Source organism: Talpa occidentalis, unplaced genomic scaffold, assembly GCF_014898055.3.
Source record: "Talpa occidentalis isolate TD23 unplaced genomic scaffold, MPIMG_talOcc4v2.1, whole genome shotgun sequence".
NCBI lineage: Eukaryota > Metazoa > Chordata > Mammalia > Eulipotyphla > Talpidae > Talpa > Talpa occidentalis.
The window spans coordinates 62,908,935-62,932,279 of record NW_026555331.1 but is presented as its reverse complement, the minus strand read 5'-3'; the positions used below and the strand labels follow the sequence as shown (position 1 = coordinate 62,932,279).

The 23,345-nt window shown below is 39.6% G+C and overlaps 1 protein-coding gene across 7 annotated transcripts in view; it reads left to right on the top strand.

Annotated features, from left to right (window-relative positions):
• The window catches only part of FAM110B (family with sequence similarity 110 member B), a 167,892-nt gene that overhangs the window by 23,238 nt on the left and 121,309 nt on the right, over window positions 1–23,345 (top strand). For 6 of the 7 annotated variants that reach the window (XR_008550653.1, XM_054692260.1, XM_054692256.1 and 3 more), the window contains exon 2: window positions 10,016–10,104. The gene's annotated coding sequence lies outside the window, so the exon portion shown is untranslated. Of the gene's footprint in view, window positions 1–10,015; window positions 10,105–18,172; window positions 20,416–23,345 lie in introns of those variants that run through there. The other variant, XR_005124276.2, reaches the window with a different exon arrangement.

Genomic DNA, 23,345 nt, shown 5'->3' with positions numbered 1-23,345 from the left:
TATTTACAATATTTAAAATGTGAAAGTAATGAAGGTAGGCATCAACAGATAAATGAATAAAGAAAATTGCATATACATCACACACAGTGTGATACTATTCAATCTTAAAAAGGTAGAAAATTCTGACAAATGCTGCCACATGGATGAACCTGGAGGGCATTGTGTTAAGTGAAATAAGCCCATCACAGGGACAAACACTGTATGATTCTATTTATATGAAATACTTGAAGTTGTTAAATTCATGGATATGGAAAGGAGATTGGTGCTTGCCAGGAGCTGGGGGCAGAGGAGCTGGATGTTAGTGATGGCTGCACAGCATTATGAACATGTATCATACCACTGCATCAACACTTACAAATAGTTAAGATGGTCAATTTTATGTTATGTGTCTTTCACACACACACACACACACACACACACACTCAAATGGGAAAAAAATGGAAGTACGAATCCAGATAAAGTGCTTTCTGTTTTAGTTTGTAGTAATCTTTATATTTCTATGTTTTTTCTTGAAAGATTTTTCATAATAAGGTCAAGAAGGGATTCCTCACGTAAAAATTTTAGTAACCAGTGGAAAACATGTTTTCTGCAACTGTTTCTACTGGACAAAAGAATACATTGACCTAGGAAGAGTTGCTGACCAAAAGGAGAATTTCTTTTACTGTATTTTGGATTTAAGAAATCTCTGATGCTTTACAAGTTCAGAAATGTTGAAGGCAGGAATCTCCTCTGTTCTCTCTTTCCAGAGTAGCATTAGTCCCACAGAAAATATCACAATTGCTTGTGTTTATACTCACACCCCTGCATCTAAATAGCAGTAGTCCCAGCTGCTGCAGACATATAGGTTAGGATCTTTATTATAAATTCTATTTGCTTTGGGATTTTATTATTTTTTTCTAAATTAGTTATTACGTCCAGCTACTGACTCACAATTATTAAAACCCCGGAAAATGGTAGGGTTTTACTGTCTTTGGTTACTAGCTCACTAGAAATTGGATTATAAGCAGCTGATAAGGCAGTTTTAAAAACATGCATTTGTATAAGCAGTGTGTTAGAATGACATTTTGAGAGTGTTGAAAGTGCATATTTGAAATGTGCAACACTTTTTGAAAAGCGTATTATTTGGAACAAAGTGCATTCACCCTTAATCTGTAACCAGGTACATTTATTCTTAAAAGAAATTTGTGACACTGACATTACAGTGAGCATTTTACACGTTACTGACATATTTCAGGAATTTCTCTCAATATAATATTTCTTTGACTATATATATATTATATATAGAATTGTTTGAATTGTTTGACTATATATATATATAGAATTGTTTGACTATATATATATTATATATAGAATTGTTTATAGAGACTCACTGAACAAAATTAATGGATATATTTGAGGGAATTCAACAAAACTTTCAGAGTGACTTTCTTTTTTTTGTAAAATCCAGAGAAATGTAAGGGCCCATTTTACCTCAGTCCAAATAAATTAACTATTAGAGTACACGAAAAAGCTTTTTTAAGGGATCTTCCTGGCATTTGTGAAACTTTGCAGTGGATGGCTATGGTCTTTCAAGATGTCTCCAGTTGGATAATTCTGCCCTTTTGGAAAGAGAAAGATTTTCTAGAATGTTCAGGAATCAGTGATCCATAGCCAAAAAGAGGAAACCTTTATAAAGTGACTCCTGTGTGCCTGCCATCTGTATAAATTTTTGTTAAAACACTTTACCCCAAAGAGGGTATTTTTTCTGTTCTTTGATGAAAATCATGGGCAGGAAGAGGTTGGTGATTGACCAGCCATTTAGGAGTGTTTGCCATGTACTGATTTCTTCCCAAGCTCCTTTGTAATGAGTTAATAGTGTTGCCACTTAGTTTTCACAATGACCCTCTGAGGTAAAGGCTGTAATTATGTCCATTTTACAAACTAGAAAACTGGCACTTTGAAAGGCTGTTGGTTACTTAGTGAAGGTGTGACAGTAGAAATGGAACCCAACTGGCTTCAGAACACCCACGAGTGTCCATTAGGTGATCACTTGGCTCCAGTATTCCAGTACTATATCACAACTGAAGTCTGCCTGGATTCTTTAGAGAATGCCCCCTACCTTTTATCTTTTGTAATCTTAAGATCACAGCATTTGCCTGGGTTTACTTTAAACCTCCTGCACCAGCCCAAGTTGATACATTCCTGATGGGTGTAAGATCAGACAGACATGCAGAACTCTGCTATCTTGGAATCCTTGACTTGCTCAAATATAACTATGGAGTGTCAAATCCTGGGCTAAATCCTGCAGATTAAGATAACCAGGCAGGGTTTGTGATTTATCCCAGAGATACAACCACAGTAATATTTATATCTGGGGTGAATGTTTCATGGAGATAAATAAGGCGCCATGGGCATGAAGAGGAGAAAGTGGTTAAAGTGTACAGAGGTCAAGGGAATGGATGCTTTTCAAAGGAGGGATTGGCTCCTTTGAGAATGAGGGGGCTGACATGTCCAGATGCACATCAGAAGATATGAGGGGTGTTTTAGACAGTGAAAGGCATGTATTCAGGGTGAAAACAAGGAACAGTGTGCTCAGCATGAGAGGGCCCAGCAGTGGACGCAAGATAGAGTGACAGGCTAAAATGATAGGGGGCTCTGTCTTCCAGTTGGGGGGTGTTGGATCCTGGAGGTAATGGAGAGCCACTGGAAGAGTCTAAGGACACTAGGCATGTGGAGGGGAGGAGTATGATGGCATGGTCATAAATAATATGAGAAAGATGAGTTTTGTTGATATAAGGAAGTCTGAGAAACTGGGTGTTGGGAGATAGGTTTTGAGGTGATGGTCATGATCTGGGTAAGCACATTACAGTGAAATATTAGGAATCAAGTATGACTGTATTTTCCACTCAGTAACCTAGATTCTCCCTTCTTTATGATGAGGCAGTCTATTCAAATTTGAGGTTGTTCAGTTGCTAGAACATGAGCCATGATTGCCTCTCTGTAACTTCTGCCACTCAGAGTAATGTCTCTTCCTACAGATGATAGCCCATCTAACACCTCCACACCCAGACACAATGGTAGCTTGAAATATTCTTAGGTCCCCTTCCTATCTGCCTATGCCTTTATTTGTCAGGAACTGATAGTACTCAACACTCTCATTAGCTTGAATTGTATAGATTATATAGTGGCAGGTACAGGGAAATTTCATTCTCATGTGTCATCTTAGGGATTTAGTGTTGGTGAAAGAAAAATACTCTAGCAGATTCTGGCACTGGAGCTAGACTTTAGAAGAGGGTTTGTGTTGAGTGCATCCAGAGCGTCATAGATCATTACCCTGGCCCCAATATGGGTTGACCAATTTGGAGCAGAATAGTACTATGCTGAACTTGTACATTATATTGGTGCATTAACAATTTGTTCAGTACATTTGTGCCGACTCCAATACTTCTGTTAGTTCAGCCTGTAATTTCACTGTTTTTTATCCCAAAACTAACACTGAGTGGCAAACTCAAACTTAGGGGTCTTTTTCAAATTAAAAAAAAGTTTTAACTCTACCACAGAGTGACTGCAATACTTACAATTTTTGGATGGTCAACTTTGAAGGGCAATGGATCTTTCTTAATCTTTTTTTTTTTTAAAGATTTATTTATTTATGCATACAAGAACTGGGGTGTAAGTCAGAGGTACAGGTGAGAGGATTCACCAGGTGAGAGGCACCAGAGGTACAGGTGAGAGGATTCACCAGAGAGAGTGGGGAGCAGAACAGGCAGATCTACTGAAATACACTGCTGAGGGGAGCAGTGGGCGAGGTAGGAGAGGTCTGCTGCACCATGTGGGTTTCTCCCTGGCTGGCTGGGGATTTAACTCATGCTGCAGTGGCTAGCGATAGCTTGATGGCACTGTCTTTAACTCCTGTGCCACCAGGGAGGCACTTTCTTAATCCTGATGTCTTTTTCCTTCTAGTATAGTGAACAATATATGGTAGTACCTCAGGAAATATTTGTTGAATGAATATGATTTGGGTGGTTTTTTTGTTTGTTTGCTTTTACATTTTAAAAGGACAGGTTTATTAGGAAAATTAAAAAAAAGAGAGAGAGGTGACCAAATAGTCACAAATGGGCAGGAGAGCTGCCCAATTGGGGTTTTTAACTGTACTTGACATTAATACTAAAAAATTGCTCCATCTTCACACATTTAGAATCGTGATTTTCCTATATAACATTTCGTGCATTTTTAACCTTCATTTAGCTACAATGTTGACAAGCCTATCTTAAAATTTTATTTACATTATATACCAATAGACTAGGACAAAGCTTGTGGATGTTTAAGAAGCATTTCTGCTTAGTGTATCAGATGGTTTAAAGAATCATTTTGGAATTGATTATCTGTCCTATTTCTCCATGTTCCCACACTCTTTGATTGTACTAACACACTTGTTGGTAGTTCTTCTGTCTTCTATTTTTAACCCTGCATGGGTCATCAATAGTTTTAAGAAGATTTTTTTTTAAAAGATTTTTCTTTTATATTGAGGAGGTTTAGATTAAGTATTAATTAGCCACTTTTTGGAAATCTGTCATAAAGATTGGTATTCCCTATTGGAAATTGTAGACTAGTGGAATAATTTAATTACCTTCTAAGCAGTATTATTAACTATGGTTTTACTTTTTTTTGGTGGTCTCCAGGTTCTTAGCCATCATTGATTGCTGTAATCCTTACTAAATATTTGAAGATGATTTTGTACCACCTGCTGAAGCTGAACGAATTTCACATCTTGATGAAGTTAATAGTTTTCAGATTAAATGATGGTGGCACTGAATTGTGTATTGTGTGTGTGTGTATTTTGTTGAGGTATACCATATATATATATAATTAAATTCACTAGTTTTTAGCACATAATTTAATGAACCTCAAAAATATGTGCACTCATGTACCCACTCCTATAGTCATGATATGAAACATTTCTGTCACCCCAGCATACTTCTTTCCAGTAAATTCTTCCCATCATGCCCAGATCACCAACAATTGATCTGCTACTTATTGCTGTAGTCTCATCTTCTCTAAAATTTCATATAAATAGGGCCTCCCTGATGGCACAGGCCATTGAGCGTGGTGCTGTAAAGCTGTCTGAAGCCTCTGCAGCACGGGTTTGATCCCGGCCAGCTAGGGAGATACCCACATGGCGTGGCAAACCTCTCCTGTCTCACCCGCTTCTCCCCTCAGCAGTGTGTTGTGGTCAGTCTTCCTGTTCTGTTCCCCGTGCTGTCTCTGGTGAATTCTCTCACCTGCACATCTGGCCTGTACCCCGGTTCTTATATGTGTGAATAAATAAATCTTAAAAAAAATTCATATAAATAGAATCATACATTTAGTCTTCTGCTTGACTTCTTTTGCATAGTGTAATGTGTTTGAGGCTTACTTTTATAGGTGTATTTATCAGTAATTCTTTCCCTTTTATTACTGAATATTATTCCCTAATGTGATACACCAGTTTGTTTATCCATTCACCAGTTGTTGGACATTTGAGTGCTTACAAGTTGGAGGCTATGATGAATATTTACCCTGAATATTCTTGTATATCTCTTTGTGTGGAATTTATGTTTTTAAATATCACTTGGGTAAATACCTATGGATGGATTCCTGGGTCATATGGCAAGTGTTTTTAAATTTATAAGAAACTGGCAAATTATTTTTCAAAGTGCCTATAATTTTGAATTATCCACCAGCATTGTGTGAGAATCCAAATTGCTCTATGAACTTATGAACACTTGGTATTTTTGCCCTTTTAAATTAGCCATTATAATGAATATATAGTGGGCTCTTTATGATTTTATTTTGCTTTTTCCTACTGTTGAGCGTCTCTTTTTGTGCTTACTTGGCATTTATTCTATTTGTTCAAAGTGTTTGTGTTTGTTCAGATCTTGGCTTTTTTAAAAAAATACATTATCTGTTGCTGAGTTTTAATATTCACAAATGTTTGTATGAAGAAAGAAAAAGAAAGTGTTTTGTAGCTGCTGCATTTTCAAGAAAGGAGTCTCTCTCAATGTATATTCTGTTTCCTGATCTCTCTTTTTTTTTTCTTTTGAGGGTGTATATAGATGGATTCTTCCATGATCTGTTGACCTATTTTGATTAACCTGGCCTGCTTCCCAGCATATATAATTTATTGAATGTGCCAAATCATCTTCTCTGGGAAAAAAAAAGAAAAGAAAAAAACATGAAGATTTACTAACTGCCCATCCTAACACGTAGTCCTATAGGTATATTCGTCATGGGCAGACCTTGACTTGTTTGGGTGACTCTGTGAAGGTCTTTCTTAGTGACCTCAGTCTTCATTCCACAGTAGACAAGGACTCTAGCTAATGCTTTTGCCTCTCTTATACCCAGCACAGTGCAGTGTGACTAATGGGAGAGTCAACAAGGACTGTTGATGCAGATAAGCTGCTGATCTGGGTAAATTGAATGCTCTTGAATGATTCCAGAGCTTTAGAGAATAAGAGTGCTTTCTGAACTGATGGATCAAGTACTAAATCATCTTGAATTTCTTACTTTAAATACTGCTTATATAAGCTTCAACTATAAAATACCTACATTTTGCTTGATAGCATTCTATAAAATCTATTTGAAAATGTTTTATAGCAAAGTTATGATCAAAACTTGACTGTGAATAAGAAAGCGAAATTCTATTTTTAGAGTAGATAGATTTATCTAGTTTATACAACCTAAAGAGTATAGCAAGTTTGATTTTAAATTTCTCATGGGCATTAATGGTGCTCTATTAGTGGAGCAAAAGGCAGAGTATGTTCTTACTAATTTTGAGCAGTATTTCGTATTAACATGAAGTTGAGTTGACTCATCAAGTGGTGTTCATGTTGTATAATGTGTAGACATCACCCAAAGCAGTGTTAGTGAAGGCAAAGATAAACAGCTGGGACTACATCAAATTAAAGAGCTCTGTACAGCAAAAGAGACAGTAACATAAACAAAGAGACACCCCATGGATTGGGAGAAAATTTGTGCACACAACACTAATGATAAAGGACTGATCACAAAAATACAAAGAGCTGACGAGACCCAACAAAGCCAAGTAAACAACCCAGTCAAAAAATGGGCAGAAGAGCTAAAAAGAAACTTCTCCAAAAGGGAAATTCAAATGGACAACAGGCATAAGAAAAAATGTTCAACATCATCAACATCACTTGTAATCAGGGAAATGCAAATCAAAACTACCATGAGATACCATCTTACACCAGTGAGTATGGCACATATTAAAAAATCTAGCAACAACAAATGTTGGTGAAGATGTGGAGAAAAAGGAACTGTCCTGCACTGCTGGTGGGAGTGAAAACTGGTCCAGCCACTATGGAGAGCTGTGTGGAGATTCCGCAACCTGCTGAAGATGGAGCTTCCATATGATCCAGCAATTCCACTCCTAGGTATTTGCCAAAAGGACACAGAAACATTAATTCAAAAGGGCACCTGCACCTCTATGTTTATAGCAGCACTATTTACAATAGCTACGGAAACAAGCAAATGCCCAAAAATAGATGACTGGATCAAGAAAATGTGGTGCATATACACAACGGAATATTACTCAGCAATCAAAAAAGTTAAACTCATGCACTTTGCAGCAACATGGATGGAGCTGGAAAGAATAATGCTCAGTGAAATAAGCCAGAAAGAAAAAGAAAAATACTTAATAGTCTCACTCATAGCAGGAATTTAAAAAACCTAAATAAGGGACCAGGAAAAAAACTAATTATAATAAAGTAAAAATCAAAATCAACAAGCAACTATAAAACAGAGACACACTATAGGGTGGTAGAAGGGAGTAGGATCAAAACAAGGGTGGTAGGAATTGTATGGGGACTGTAGCCAAGATGAAAATGCATACATTGTGCAAAAATGAAAAATGATGTAAAAATATATATAAAATAAAAAATTAAAAAATAAACAGAAGTGTAGAAAAATAGATGAATTTATAAGATCTTACAATGTTATTTATGAAAGTAAAATTGGTTATGACAAAACAGAACATTGGATTGGCACCTGGGAACTGAGATCTTAATTGCTTGACATTAGAGAGCTCACTTGACCATTCCGGGCTTTTATTTACTCAGCCATGAAATACGTGAATTAGAGTACTGAACTGTCTGACTGAACTGACTGTTCAGTACTGACTGACCCACCTGTAAGCTTCAAGAATAAATGCTACAGTTATTTTTATTTGGACAATTTTGATTTCAGATAGGAAAATATGAAGGAAATTCCAATTCTGAAGTTCTACATGTGCAGTATTTCCCCCCATCATATGTGTGTGACTTTTTCTAAATCATTAGATTCCAGTTGCAGTTCTTTGTTTTCTTTCTTCAAAAGTGTGAGAAGGAAAAGGCACAAATAGTGATAAAGATAAAGAGGAATTTTGATACATTTTTATTTAGGACAAAACCAACAATAATTGTGGTAAAATCCAATCTTTTTCACTTTGTTATTATGGGTCACAATCAATTTATTTGGGTTCAAATATATTTTGTGTTAAAATTTTTTCATTATCCTATAAGATAGCTGTGATTTTATTTAGTTTAATTCCTGGAACCCCCATATATTTTCCCAGGCAAATAAAATTTTAAAAATATACGTAGTAAGCCTTAAAAAGAGCCAGAGAACTTGGAGTTTATATTTCTATTTACCTCTTTTAACCTGGTACTGATTTTTGCTTTATATTTTTGTTGAACATTGTTAGTTAATGGGCTAGGGAAAGTAGATTGCTTTGAAAGTTTTAAATGTGAGTATCAGGCTTTGTTCTTATTTAAGCAGACATTTCCAGGTTTTCTTTTTATTTATTTTTTTGAAACTACAGAAATATCTAGGTCAAGATTTTCAGCCTTACTATTAATAATAAACTGGCATATCATTCATTACACATCACTCCAGAAAGGAGGTAATGATGGCTGGGGAACCAGCTTCATCCTTAATGAAGTGGTTCTCAGGCATCACCTGTTGAAGACCCAAGTGCCTCCTTAAAATATTTTATTATTGATTACTCCTATAACCATGCAAAATATGCAGTAAATCTCAATAAAAAAGATATCTACTATAGTCAGAGCATTTTCCTTCCCCATCTGCTGGCTCCCACTTTCAAGTAAACAAAGATGTAGCTGTTTGCACTGATGACATAAGATGAAAGCAGATGTAGAGGAGAAGATGGTTAAGTTTTCCACCATGTATTTTCTTTTAGGTTGCCAGATGCTCAGATAACAATCACTTTTAAGATTCATCCAAGTTTCTCCAAATATAGTAAAATAATTTATGTGTCAGACGTGTGGACACTGCTTTTCTCAAAATCCTATTTATTACTCCCTATGTAAAATGCGCTCACATTGTTCTGGGCTAAGCACATGTTGTATTCATTGTTTCCTTCCTGAAAATGAAATGCTATGTGCTCAGAATTGGGGGCTGTATTACCTCCAAGGTCTGCGCTCCCTCCAGGAGAACTAAGATCGGGTTTGTGAGCCTATATCAGAACTGCCTTTGGAGGACAAGACAAGAAAAAGAACCTATTTTGTACTATCTTACTCCCTTGCAAACATTAACAAAGTTTCTTACATATGGTATATCTGTCACCCGCCCCGGCCCCCCAGTTCTGGTTGTTTGTGAGAAGGCCACATCGATTTGGTGGTTTTGTGAATAGGAAGACTGACAGGTCCCGTTGGGGAGTTTGTTTGGGGTGACACAAAACCACATTGGGTGTCTCCAGGCTAATGATGGTACCATTAAATGTTTCCTATTAAATACACCAAAAAAAAAAAAAAGTCTGCCTTATAGTTTGAGTTAGGTTTCTTCTGGAAGAAGTTAAAGGGGCAGTTATAGTAGAAAGGAGGTTTTGAATCCATTTTTTCCCAGGATATATTAGGATATACTATTTCCCAGGATATACTATGTCTGTAATTCAGTGAAAGTTGGTTTCTTTTTAATGATACTTGAAAATAAATCACTTACACTTCAAAATAATTTTTAATTCACTTTTTTTTCCCTTCAGAAATCCCTCATTGGACGTCTCGAGCAGTTATCCTGATTTTACTAAATCTAGAGTTGGAAGTTATCAAGACCTTGAAAGCAAAGTAAAAGGTAATTATACTTTAAAAAACATTGTTAAATCCATGTGTAACTGATGATCATAAAGTACATAGTACCTTTTATTTGTTCAGTGCAATTCAGGGTACCCCTTTGGCCCCACTCATTCCTATTTCATGTGTTCTCCTTTACCATTCCTCCCGCCTTCTCCCACTCTGTTTTCTCTTCTCTTCTCTGCTACTCTCTCCTCTCCTATTTCTCGTCCTCCCTTCTTTATTTAGCATATGATGAGAAGTCTGTCCTGTGCTGGTCACTCTCCTGGGCATGCACTTCACCCTCATAGCTCATGCCTTGGCAGGAATGGAGCTATCAGCAGAAACGTGGAGTCCCCGTACTGCCCACCTGCTGGTCTGCTGAGAGGCTGGGTCCTGCCCCTGACTCTACAGGACCCTTTAGCCCATTGTCCTAAAATGCATGAACTTCTTCCGGATCTCTCTGAAGTTGCTTGGATTCTTGGTTGCGTAACTTTTTTCTGAGAATTCTATGGGTGTTTAGCCTCCCCAGTTTGGACTATTAGAATCACAGTCACTCATGGGGATAAATAAAGCAACATCAGTGTTCTGGGGAATTTGTAAATATTCTCACTTGGTGAGAGACCTGGAATAAGAGAATGCCCTCCGGTCTGAGACTTGGCTTACTACCCTCTCTTTGAACTTTTGTTAATCTCCTTACAATTCTTACAAGTGACCACCTACCCCTTCTGGATACCCCAGCCCTCCAAAAACCACACACACTATATATGAAAGCAGTTTCCACAATTCCAGCAACCCATATCCCACAATTTACTCACTGGGTTGTCTGTTTTTGTTTATTCCTGGCTTGTTTAGCTTAGTAATGGATAGCCTGTTGCAACCAGGCACTCAATGGGCCATGGTAACTTACCACTTGATGGTCCTTATGAGGACATCCAAACCAAGGTTTTTGTTTTTGTTTTCTTTATTCTGGAAGCCTCTGGGCCGCATGCTCTGGTACCATTGAGCTATGCCAGCTCTGAAGCAGGACTTTAGTTTCTTTATGGTGCATTCCTTCAAGGAAACATGCAGAGGGGAATCCTAGCCAAACTGATCAGTTGACTTGTGACCTGCCTATGGCCAAAACAGTCTGCTCCCCAACCTGTTATTATTGTTGTAGTTTTTTTCATCAAGATGGTAGGTCTGCGGCGCCATACTGCTTAGTGGGTACAAGTGTGGCTTTTGGCATTAGGAAGATCAGCATCAGGCCTCTGCCACATAAAACATACATGAAACTGGGAAAGCTATTTAATCTCTATGCCATAGTTTCTTCATCTGTCAAGTCAGGATTTCATCATTCCTATATCATAGGACTGTTGTGAGCATGAAGTAAGTGAGTTGCTATAGGCACATGGGAAACTAATCCATGGGAATAGTTTTTGTTACTGTTGTCATCTGCATAATGGAGATAATATCTGCTTCTTATGATTAGTTATAAGATTGAAATGAGGTGGTATACGTGCATACATTGTGTCTGTCATATACTACGCATTGAATAAGTGGTAGTCAGGGCTCAGCGATAACGGTAAAATAACAATAGCATTATCAGCAGATGTGTTCAGAATGGGAGAGACAGAGTGATTCTGAATGCTGGTGAATATCTAATGGTGGTGGCAGGAATGACTGCAAGTTCCACTTCTCAAGAAGACATATATATTGACAATTTACATTATTTAAAATCTCATCATTAGTTTGTTAAATCATTGTCTACATTTTGGTCACAAAAGTCAATGCACAAAGGTTTTGGTTATGATTAACTATTAGAGTGAATAGTAGGTATAGACTCCTAAAATCCTTCTATTAGTGTCAGCTTTTTAGTTATAAAGAACAGTATTTTCTTATGAAATTTTGAAACTAATGTAAGAATAAAGAAAATCGATCTTAAATAGCATTGGAATCCATTAACGTACATGTCTATGTATTATTATTTTGGTTTCTCTCATTTAAAACTTTCCTTTCATCTTTCCTAAGTGTGAGTATACTGAATTCTTATCACCCATGCTGTGTAGTTATTTCAAACTATAAGAGGGGGAGCAAACTGAAATCTATTAACATTTGAGTCTAATTTACCTAAATAAATGAGGCCTGAACCCAACCCACATTTGAAATGGTATATTAGAGAATTTTCTTACCATTCATTTTATGTAGTTACTTTCGTACACTTTGAAACAAGTGACATTTGTTGGCTAATGAGAATCCTTTAAAGAAATGTGTGTGCGGGTCCTCCAGTGGCGCAGCGGTTGAGTGCTGGGTTGCAAGGCTACCCACAGCCTCTACAGTGCGGGTTTGATCCCCAGCCCACATGGCGCGCAGACCTGTCCTGCCGCACGCACGCTGCTCCCCTCAGCCAGTTCTGCTCTCCGCTCTGGCTCTGGTGAATTCTCTCACCCTCCCGCGCTTCTGACTATACCCGGTGCTTGTATAAATAAATAAATAAATCTTTAAAAAAAAAAAAAAGAAAAAAGAAATGTGTGTGCAATTCAAGCAACTGTTGAGTCACCTTCGAAAGTGAATATACTTGAACCCTCTGGAGACAGAGACCTGCCTGCTACCTCTGCTCCCAGGCCTGGCACTGCTCATGTTGGGCCATGAAGGAAAGAACTGAAAATACAGCAGGAAAACTGGAGAACTGAAAATGCTTCTGTTACAATGTCACAATGATGATTTTTCAATTTGCCTTTAGTATTAATGTGATACAGTTTAAACTATAAAGACTTCTCAGTGGGAGGGATACTTTGTGCGTGTTTACATGCAGGAAACTAATTCTTTGTTCTATCCTAAGTTTAGGATGCTGATGAACTGGAGTCTTTCTCTGCTTTCCTTCTGTCCTCCCTCCCCAAGGGCCCCTTCCTCCCTACTCCCCTCTTCCCTATCTGCTCTTCCTACCCCCCCCCACTTCCTGCCTCCTTATGAGATGGACCTTGAACAGACTCTTTCCATTCATGATTTCAGAGCGTCCCTGGGCAGTGTTGGGTTGCTTCTTCAGGGGTCTTACTGAGAATTCAAACTAACAGTATCCCTTAAACGGTCACAATTGTGACTTGTGTTCCTGTAGACCAGGAGGGGGCAATCAGCCACTCTGTTGGGAGCCACAGTGGGACATTTCTAATAGTGACTTAAATTCACCTCCTAGAGTAGACTTTCAGTGCCTTCTGCTGCATCTTTTCTCAGCTAATTTGGCAAGAAATTCTTCCTCTATTAACATCACCATTTCTGGCAGAGAACAGTATTGTGGATTCACAGGAAAAGCAAGACTCAGCCAGTTTTTGTGTTCTGTTTGAAAGCAAGACTTATTTTCTTATCTGCCAATCCTCATTCCTCCTGGTAGAAATCTAGCACTGTGGCTTCTGAAAGTGCTTAGTGTTCTTCCCAACAGTAGACATTAGAATCTTTTCATCATCACTTTTCTTTTTTTTTTTTTGCAAAATTTGTACAACTTAAAAAATTTGACTTTGTTACATGGTTGTAAGTAGGTTATGTTTTGTTCTGAGATTAAACAAATAAAAATGATGCAGCTTCATTTCAAAATTTGCAACAATGCCCAGTGAACATTTCTGAAGACGGGAGGACTGTTTCATTGCTGCTCTGAATGGGATAGTGAGTACTGCCAACCATACAGCCCACACCCCAAGGGAAACCTTTTGCTTAAAATTTCCTGGTGTTTGCCTCCTTATTTGCTGTTACCATTTCCCTGGCCTTAATCCCATCAAAGAGCAACCCAATGAAGCATATGTTTATGTATAGTAGGAGACAGTTCTTCAAACCCTAAGAATTTGAATTTTTCTTCTGCAAGTACTGGTGCCCTGCATTTTTGAATGAATGTAATATAAATTTGGACTTTCCTAGACTAAATTTCTCTGAATGACATCCAGTCGTACTTTTATTTTTACCTTTTTTTAATTGAAGGAGAAAAATCACCTGATGGTATGACATCTGGTTAGTGATAGATTTTTTCACATGTTAATGGAATTACTATATAATGGGTTAAAAATTTCTCCCCAACATAGCCTATAGTCCCAGGCTCTTATTAACCTACAAAGCCTGTAATCTACACTAAATGAATTCTAACTGTTACATAAGATGTTTTTAAGAAACAACAATAGCTTAGTACTACTTGGGGGTTTTATACACAAATGTATTATGCCACTTTCCTTCTTTAGAAATAAATGTGTTTATTGTATTAACTAAAACTATTTCCAATTAAAGTCACATAAGTCAGTCATAGTGATGGAATTCTGCTTTAATGAGGAGTTTTGTTTAGAATCTTATATTTTTTTTAGTAGCATCTGTTTTAAGTAATACCATTCTTGGCTGTGGCTTTTGGTTTGTTTCTGAAGTTAGTGAGAGTTGGAAAGCAGGCATTCTTTCTCTCCTCCTTGCTCAGGAGGGCTGCACCTGTTTATCTTGATTCCCTTCTCTCTCCACCCACAGCAGGTAGCATTTCATCTCAGAAGCTTCTCTTCTTTCGTTGGTCTCTGTCATCTGAACTGATAGGCATCACCGAAGTGTGACACAAGCAGAGACTGTCTGGGTTTGAAATGCAGGGTATGTGGGATCCAGTGAATTCTAGATTGTTCTGACATAGTAGCTCACACAACGTTTGTTTCTAACTCTTCAAAGGTACTAGTAGGAGGATAATTGTCCCTGTTGAAATACTGTGTAGTGGTTCCTGATGCATTGTAGCCTCCTTCTGCTTAACTTTTAAACCCAAGGTATTGTTCCCTCTGGGTCAGCTGCCACCACTTCTTCCATTTAGCTTGGGACATTAGTAATGACTCCTTTTACTTTACTCAGACCTCGGTTGTGTTTTGCATATAGAATTTTGAAGTGTTTAAGATAAGGTGATGCAAACTTAACATTAACTCCCTGAGTTTACATAGGAGAAAACTGAGACATTTTAAAGTTGCCTTTCTTTATTATATTTATAAGAATATAGTGAATATATATTTTTCTATTATTCTTTTTTTTAACTTTTTTTTAAAGATTTATTTATTTATTTAGACAAGCACTGGGTACAGTCAGAATCGCGGCAGGCTGAGAGAATTCACCAGTGCCAGAGCAGGGAACAGAACAGGCAGATTGACAAAATACACTGCTGAGGGAAGCAGCGGGCGTGCCAGGAGAGGTCTGTCGCACCACGTGGGACCCTCGCTGGTGGCCAGGGATCGAACTGCGCTGCAGAGGCTGGGGGCAGCTTCGCAGCCCAGCGCTCAACCGCTGTGCCACCAGGGGAGGTCCTTTTTCTATTATTCTTAATACGGTATTCTTCATGTGGTGAAAAACATTTGTGGAAAGTAGTCAGTGCATTAACTCATATTATGAGTGATCAGCCTCTAGCACCCACCACAATAAGAGACAGATTTGCTTAATCTGGGACCTCTAAGAGCAGAGCTTAGCATTCTGGAGTTTCCCAAACAGCCATGTTTGCATTTGCTCATTCAATAGTTCACTTAACAGATGAGTCGTGGGCAACCAGAGTAGTGTGTGAAGACAGGGCTTCTGCCTTGGAGAAGCGCAGGATTATTCTGCCAGGGTTGTTATCTGATCTCATATTTCTATAAATTTAGCATTTGACTGGGCAACAAAGATTTCTTGACAGAAATTCTCTAAGGGAACTTAGGAAAACATATCAGCACTGCATGAGTGCTTATGAAAGAGTGTTTACCCTATGTCCTTTGGAGTAATTCTGCAGGGTATTGCCTGTGGTGTCTGGCATCAGTTTCCAGTAAAACTGGCAGGTTAGCGATCCCAGGGCCCCTCTGCTTTGCCCAGGCACCCTCACACGGAGAATGTCGGGAGGACTGGCTCCTTGAGAGAGCCGCCTCTTTCGGGGTCATGTTAAAAATGCAGCAAGCTGTGGTCATGTATCTTACTTTGACTTGAAGAGTGAACTCTTTTCTCTCCTGGTGAGTATAAGGTTAATATAAGCGTTCAGTGGCTGTATGAGCCCTTGTGGGTTTACAGAGGGGTCAAGGCAGCCCTGAAGTACCACAGGTCATGTCCCAATGAGAAGCTCCACTTCCTTTTTGTTCCCTCTCAAACTTCTCACCATCCATGGAGGAAATTTCTTGACAACAGGAATCATGTCAAGTTTACATGGCCTGGGAATTTCATTACCTCGTACTTTCTTTGCACACTTTTAAAGTGTGATTGAGTGAGTTGTTTTCTCTTTGATTTCTCTTTGAGTTCCCTCTCTTAGTGGTTTCAGTCACCTGGAGAAAAGTCTGCCTCCTCTGATGTGACGTCCTTAAAACTGCACCTGCTTTAGCTCTCCTTTGGTGATCTCCTTCCTTAATTTTTTCCCCCGAAAAACATTTAACCTTTTCTTATTCTTGATTCAGGCACAAATTATTCTATTTCCAAAGCTAATTAATTTTCTTTCTGAAATAACTTATTGAACATATAGCAAACAAAGGCAGTCTGTACTTCTCTAAATATTTTGTTTTGCCAATAGCTGAAGTAATGCTAACAAAGAGAAACTGAGGTGCACGGGCACTCTAGATCAGGATCAGTGTTTTTTTTTAAACTCAGTTTTTAGTGAGGCTTAAAATGTCTACTTATGGTCTTTTTCCTTTATCTCAGCAAGTTTATTGGCATGTAATGGTTTATTGGTAAAATAAGTTTTGGTGACAAATGCACACTCCTTTTTCAAAGCCGAAAATAGAAAGCTCTTGATGGCTGGGGCACGTCACAGTAACATAACCAAGTGACTAAACAGTAGGTGGAAATGTTCAAACCAGCAAGAATGAACGCTTCAAAATGTAAAACATGATGATATTTCCTACTCTTCTCTGATTCTACCAAAACCTAAAACAGTCTATTCTGACGATAGATTTTTGGTAGTCCCCATGACTTTATTGGTGCTGGCATTTCAACCTGTTCGCAAGTGTTTTTTCATGATGCAGTGTCTCCTCCTTCCACATTTTGATTTGCCATTAGTCTGTGGCTGCTGCCTGTTTTGAGAGGAGGCTAGAGGAAATCCCAGCAAGGATGCCCTAAGGGGAAGCTCTTGTTTCCAAGTAGAGGAAGTGAGGTCATCACCCTGGATGGCCACCGTAGTGGTCACCAGTGGTTTCCAAAGGTCCAGCATTGATGTTTTGTGTTGCACACATAAGCTGAAGAACTCTGCGTCAACGACCTTTCCTGGAACCACCTGCTAGGTGAGGACTTTCCTTACACTAGTGTGTCTATTGCGCTCTCTCAATTTCAGCTTCAGGACTGAGTGATCCTGTAGTAATCTGACCACCAAATGGTTCACAGACCACCTACTTCTGCTTAAAGTCAGGAAGCAGTATTAAGAACTGAACTTATTTCTTTGTACCTTGGAATTTTTTGTTTGAAATAAGTGGGAGCTAGTTTCAATTCTTAATAGATAAGAATTGAAGGCCTCAGATAAGATGTATAAACTGTCCAAGCCATAATTTCCTCATTCTTTATGTCTGCTTTGAAGAGATCTAGATTCTAATTTCCCTGCTTCTGTAAGATACATGATTTTTCATTTGACTATTATAACTGGGCTCTAAGTTAAAATTAGTAATGTTGTTGGACCTGAAAGTCTTGTTATTTCTTCTTTCTAGATACCACACTCTGAAGTGGATCCAAGTTACTACACTAATTGAATTTATGATGAAGACATTTTAAAATCACAGATGTTAATTGGTTTAAAAATAGAACAGATGTGTTTTTATTAAGCTGTTGAGATGCAGAGTTTGGATGCATTTTTCTGCTTTCCTGACTAGGGGCAATAGTAAGGAGTGTTGTGGGTGAAATGTCAGTGTCAGGCAGAGCTGATACTGAGTTACCCATTGGGTTTTGGCTGCTTTTTACACCATTTCATACAGCATAACTCTTCCTAGTTTATTCAGACTTCTAGTTTACCTGAAATTTTTGCTATACTAATTTTAATTTTGCCCAGTGGGATCTCCCTATTGCATTTTTTAAGAGAGGGAAATGAGCTAGTTGGTACAAATGCAGACCCTTAAGAATGGCTTGACAGGAATATACCCTGGAATATTTTCATAGTGTATGTCGTCTTATTTTCCATTATCTAGAAGACAATCTCCACCAAGACTGGTTGTCAGTGCTCCTTGGGTCCTGGTAGAAGAATTGATGTGGATGAAAGGCATTCAGCCACTAACAGGCCAGGACTTTCCGTGTCTGGCTGCCCACTTCACAATGTGCATCTGAACCAGGCTCCTTTCCAGGAGAACAGGGCACTTCATAACACACAGTTCTCCTGCAGGACACCGGGAATGGATGCTGCTTATCTTGGAATGAAAGAGATGATTTTCCAAGGTGCAGGTGGAACACAAAAGGTATTTTCTGATATTTGAAGAACATAAATGAAAGCAGTTGATACTTTACAAGGACAGGATGCAAGAGCCTTTTGACAATTATTCCTTTCTTGGATTTGAAGTCTTCTTGATGGCTGATTATATCAACTGGGTCATTTCTCCACTGCGTAAACACCTAGTGACAGGAGAGGCAGTGGGCAGTGTCAACTCAGAGACCAGCAGCACGGGGATCAGGGTGCCTTGTGCCTCCGTCCAGCTGGCCTGCTGGGGACAATCCTCGTCAACAGTCAGAGCACTCAGTGTGTGCAAGTTAGCTTTTCTGAGGTCTATCGAAATTCGTGGATTTCACCTTAGTCAGAAAACGTAAAACAGTGTCTTGTGAAAACTCTCCTTTGTAAATGAAGAACTTTCATTTTCACTCTGGGTTGAATCACTGGCTAATTTTTCAAACTATGACTGTTTATTTAACTTTCTTTTTTTTATTCTCTTATCCAAAAATGCTAATACTAAATCTGAACTCTCAGGTATGTTTATTATTTCCAGTCACTGATTTTGCTACTTTACATGCTTTGTCTCCTTTAGTCCTGGGTTAGATTTTTCCATCATCCCCATTTTAAGAAGAAGAAACTGAGCCATAGAGAGGTGAAGGCTTGTCTAGGGTTGCACAGGTAGTAAGTAGTGAAATGAGATTTGAACTCAGACAGACTCTAGAATGCCATTCTCTTCAATGCTGTGCTATGCTATTTCTCTGAAAAACTTATATATTGCTACCTAACTCCTTTGTATTTGGTTTGATGGTATGAATATACATTTACCCCTTTATGGGAGGTATTTCAATCCATGGAGGAAAAGACTGCTGTTTCTCTGATACATGTATTTTGGGGAGCTTGCTATAGATACTCTGTACCTCTTGGGAATTTCTTCCTATAGCAGGATGGGCTTAGACCTTGATATCTGAGTGTTCAGAACACCAGGTATAATTACGTGCATGAAAAATCATGTGTAGTCCTAAAGCCTACCCTCGTCTAGACCACTGAGGTGATAGCATCCCCAAGACTGGGCAGTGTGCAGCCCGTTTGTATGTACAAACCTTCCTACACAGGACTGATAGCCTTATTTAGAAAGCTCTCATGCATATATAGAAAATTAATATATTGTATCTATGATAGTGGTTTGTGCTTATAAACTCATTCAATGTATCCAAGCTATCTTTCACAAGCTTTTGTATGCTGAAATGTGCACATGAAAACAGCAGTGACTGTGTAAATAAGAAGCTGTTAAGGTTGCTACAGAAGAATCAAAATAAGTTCCTGTACTAATTTCTAATTTGGGTGGACATTTGTTGACTATTACACTTACAAAATAATCTGTTTAGTAATTTTGCAAATTATAGCCCTCACCCAATAGAATCACAGAATAAAAACCAATTTGAAATATTTCCACTACCGTTTAGCTCTAAGCCAACAAAATTCATTCACACATCAGATTGGTGGGATTCATGGACACTTTACTAAAGTGTCAGTTGTGGGGCCTCCCCTGGTGGCGCAGGTGGTTGAGCGCCGCTCTGTGAAGCTGTCCGCATGCAGCCTCTGCAGCGCCGGTTAGATCCTGGCCGGCCAGGGAGCGTCCCACATAGCATGGCAGACCTCTCCTGTCGCGCCCGCTCCTCCCCTCAGCAGTGTATTTCAGTCAGTCTGCCTGTTCTGTTCCCTGCTCTGTCTCTGGTGAATCCTCTTACCCTCCCGCATATCTGGCCTGTACCCTGATTCTTGTGTAAATGAATAAATAAATCTTTAAAAAAATAAAGTATCAGTTGTGGTTATAATTGAGTGGCACTTGGGCATTCTCATGAGATGAGAACAAAACACTGTGGATGAACTGAAACAAAGCCATCAAACTTTGTTGGTTAACTATGCTCTGTATTAAATAAGCTATATATAACATTTATACTAGTTTTAGAAAATAACAGGTTAACTGGAAAAAAAAAGCTCTCTTTTGAAGCAGCTTTATTTAGTTAGAAATTAAAACTTAATAGCCCATAAAAAAAAGTTATGTTGGTGGGCGGAGCAACATGGCGGCGAGGAGACGCTGCGAGTAAGATCTCCCATTAAAAAAAGTTAATAGGGAGGAAAAGCGGCAGGTCCCAGTGAGAACTGGGACACGGAAGATAAACGGACGACTCCAGCAAACTGCCCAAAGAAGAAAGTTGCCATAAAAGAGGACCAGAAGGGAGGGAAGCGCAGAACCCTGCTCCCCTCCCCCGCCCACAAAGTCGGCACTCTCCGACCGGCAGAGAGGAGGGAAACAACAAACCAAAACGGCCAACAAGAAAAACGGACACAGCAAGCGGGACCGTGAGTGGAAAGGAACTATTGCAGCCACCACACCCCGTGAACGGGAGCTGAGGCGAACCCTGCAGGATCCGCCGCGGAGGTGAGCTCCAGGCGCCATTAAAGAGAGCCCCGCCCCCCAGGAGGAGACCAGCACCAGCACACAGCCCCGGCCGCCCGGTAAGCTTGCGCGGAAAGTGGCGCGGATCCAGACCGGATCGCAGCTGCCCAGGTCCCCGCGCCTGCGACCTAGGCTTGCGGGGAGACGGCGGAGGCCCTCCCTGAGTGAGCAGGAACCAGGTGCCCAGGCAGGGGAGCGGGATTCAAAAGGCGCCATTCCCGCGCCACTGATCTGGGCTACAGCCCGCGTCCTGGAACTGAGGGCTTTGGAACTGAGACCCGGGGCACGAAATTAGGGGCGTGGGTTTCCCACAACGGTGGGGCACAAGGCAGACACAGCACCCCAAAGCCGTTGAGGTGTACCCTACCATCCCCGCTCTGCTCCCTGTCCCACGGGGTGGAAAATCAGCTCCCCAAGGGCTCTAGGAGAGATCTCTGGCGCCACCTAGCGACTTGACCCCAGCACAGGCTACTGAAGGAGCTAGTGGCCAGCTGGGGAGTTAGCTCACACCTGGCTCCTTCCGAACAAGTAGTCTGAGCCCACAGGGAGAGCGAGCATCCACAGCCGGGGCAGACCAGGCGCGCAGAAGAGTGTGCCTGAGACCAGACGCGCAGGGAGTGTGTCCCACATCACCATTTTAGAACAGGGACATTTCTTCAGTAAAGACTACCTGCAGAAGGCTTCCTCAGGAGCCAGAGGTGAGCAGGGGAAGTTCGCCCACACCAGACCCCCTCTGGCCTGCAGTCCAAGCCCAGAGGGGAGCAGGAACCCACCGCCGGGGCAGACCAGGCGCACAGGGGAGTGTGTCCCCACATCGGCATTTTAGAACAGGGACCTTTCTCCATTAAAGGCTGCTTGAAACTGACAGATGACTCCTGGAAGAACCAGAGGGGAACAGAGAAGCCCACCCAAGATGCCGGCCAGTCCCAACAACACAGTGTCCCAACGCATACGGCGAATTAGAAAACAGACAGTAGGGAGGAGAAGAACCACACGCAACCTAGCAACTCTCCAGAGAAAAAGCACACCACAAAAAGAAAGCCAGCCCCCAGATTGCAAAGACAATAACTTGGAAGAATTTCTGAGCCTTCCAGAAAGAGAATTTAAAATTGCCGTGATTAAAAAACTGACAGAAGTCATAAAGGAAAACAATGATAAGGGAAAAATAATCAACGATCAGAAGAATGCAATTGAGTCCCTAGAGAGGGAAAACAATGGTCAGAAGAAAGAAATTGAGTCCCTAAAGAGGGAAGTAAAAGAAATGCAGGAGATCAAAGAATTAATGGAAGAACTAAAGAATTCTGGGAAAAGCAATGAAAGCAGAATAGATGAAATGGAAGAACGAATAAGTAATCTTGAAGACACAGAAATAAAAAGAACCAAAACAGAAAAGGAAAGAGAAGTACGAAGGAAAAAGAATGAAGAAAGACTTCGGGAACTATCTGACTCCATGAGGAAAGGAAATATAAGCGTTATAGGAATACCAGAAGGAGAGGAGAGAGATGTAGGAACAGAGAAAATATTCAAAGAGATAACTGAAGAGAACTTCCCAAATGTGAAGAAGGAGCTGAAAATTGATATACAAGAAGCAAGAAGAACACCAAACTTCCACGACGAAAGGAAAAATACAGCAAGACACATAATAGTAAAGCTCCCAAGAATCCAGGACAAGGAAAAAATAATGAAGCTGGCAAGAAGGAAGAAACAGATAACATTCAAAGGAAAACCAATCAGGCTGACATCAGACTTCTCCGAAGAAACACTACGGGCAAGGAGAGAGTGGAGGGACATAGCCAACAGACTCCAAGAAAACAGATGCCAACCAAGAATACTCTATCCCGCAAAGCTCTCCTTCCTCTTTGAAGAAAGAATATGGACCTTCCCAGACAAACAGAAACTCTGGAATTTCATTGCAACTAAACCCCCACTCCAAAAAATACTACAAGGAGTCCTAAAGCCAGAACCTCAGAGGGACGAATAACAATGAAAGAAGGCCAAAAAAAAAAAAGTTATTAAAAGAATAAATAAATAAAATCAAAGGAAAGACAAACACAATGGCAAATACAGATGTTAACATATCAATATTAACTCTAAATGTAAATGGACTAAACTCTTCAATAAAAAGACACAGAGTGGCAGCCTGGATTAAGAAACAAAACCCAACCTTTTGCTGTCTCCAGGAAACACATTTAGCTACAAAAGATAAAAATAGGCTCAAAGTTAAAGGATGGAAAACAATCCTACAAGCAAATGGACCAAAAAAGAAAGCAGGAACAGCTATACTTATATCAGATAAAACAGATTTCAAACTCAAAAAGATAAAAAGAGACCCCAATGGTCACTACATTATGATCAAGGGGACAATACTTCAAGAAGAAATAACACTCATTAACATATACTCACCAAACGAAAGAGCACCAAAATATATCAGACAACTGTTGTCCTCTCTGAAAACAGACATCAGAGAAAACACATACGT